The sequence below is a fragment of the Argentina silus genome (genome assembly GCF_951799395.1).
Source record: "Argentina silus genome assembly, chromosome: 17".
Lineage (NCBI taxonomy): Eukaryota > Metazoa > Chordata > Actinopteri > Argentiniformes > Argentinidae > Argentina > Argentina silus.
In genome coordinates, this window is record NC_139671.1 from 4,458,620 (window position 1) to 4,459,929 (window position 1,310).

Below are 1,310 nucleotides of genomic sequence, written 5' to 3' on the forward strand. Positions count from 1 at the left end.
ACATAACTGTATCATTATATGTTCTTAAATCTTTGTCAGGGTCTTTAACTGGCTGTAAATATGAGGTAGAGCAGATGTGCAATGAAACATACTGATCTTACATTTCTGAATGACAGCAGGCTAGCCTAGTCTCGGACAGAGAGAGACAGAGAGAGAGAGAGAGAGAGGGAGGGAGGAGAGAGTGAGAGAGAGAGAGAGAGGGAGGAGAAGTAGGAGGAGGCAGTGGAGGAGAGAGTTGGGAGTCGAAGTTCTCCCCATTAGCTGAGCAGAGAGAGACAGGAGCTGTTCACGGGCTGACCCCTGTGTGCTAGAGAGAGAGAGAGAGGAGAGAGAGAGAGAGAGAGAGAGAGAGAGAGAGAGAGAGAGAGAGAGAAAGAGCAATGCGCTGTGTGTGTATGTTACTGACACCTCTCAAAGCAGCGTAGAAGCGTTTTCCTGCAGCTACCTGCCTATACACAAAGTCACAGAGTGATAGAGAGATAGTGAGTGAGAGAGAGAGAGAGAGAGGGAGACACCTTTTCTTTCAGTGAGCTAAAAACGGAAAAAAATAAAAAGAGAGAGAGATCGAGAGTCAGAAGAGAAAGTGAGAGAGAGAGTGGGGAAGACTCTCTCTTTTAGCCCTGAACAAAAAAAAAAAAAGGCAAACAACCAGAGATAAAAAGAAAGAAAGACAGAAAGAAAGAGAGAGAGTAAGAAAGAAGTGTGAGAGAGATAGAGAGAGAGAGAGTCTGCTGTGCAACTGTGTGTGGGTTGCTGTGTGTGGTTTTGGAAGGGTGGTCGTGTGTTGGATTCTAACGCTGTGTGGATCTGTACGGCTTCTCTCAGACATGGCTACACTGTAAGGTAAGAATGGACCACTACTTCTCTCTCTCTTTCTCTGGCTGTCTCTCCCTTTCTTTTTCATTCCCTCTCTCTCTCTCTCTCTTTATTTATATTTTTCTCATTATCTGACTGTCTCTCTCTCTCTCTCTCTCTCTCTCTCTCTCTCTCTCTCTCTCTCTCTCTCTCTCTCTCTCTCTCTCTCTCTTGATACTCAAAATGATGGGTGATTCTGGAGAGTAGCAGAGAAAGGTTGATAGATGTGTACACTGAATAGTTTGCAATGACTTTACTCTCATTTGACTCTGTCAAGTTGGGCAATATACTGTACAGTGATGCCTGTAATAGTGTCACGAAAAATGAAATTTCTGCCTTAAAAATAACAGTTAATCAAATGTATTTTTTTTTGTGTTAATATAGATATATTATTAGTAGTAGTAGTGTATTTGTTACTGATGACTCATTATAGAATGTATGGATATGTATACGAT

General features: G+C 42.3%; 1 protein-coding gene across 1 annotated transcript in view; it reads left to right on the forward strand.

Annotated features, from left to right (window-relative positions):
* The first annotated feature begins 369 nt into the window (after positions 1 to 369).
* The window catches only part of eya4 (EYA transcriptional coactivator and phosphatase 4), a 27,291-nt gene continuing 26,350 nt past the window's right edge, over positions 370 to 1,310 (forward strand). The window contains exon 1 of the mRNA XM_083688778.1: positions 370 to 843. The gene's annotated coding sequence lies outside the window, so the exon portion shown is untranslated. The remainder of the gene's footprint in view (positions 844 to 1,310) is intronic.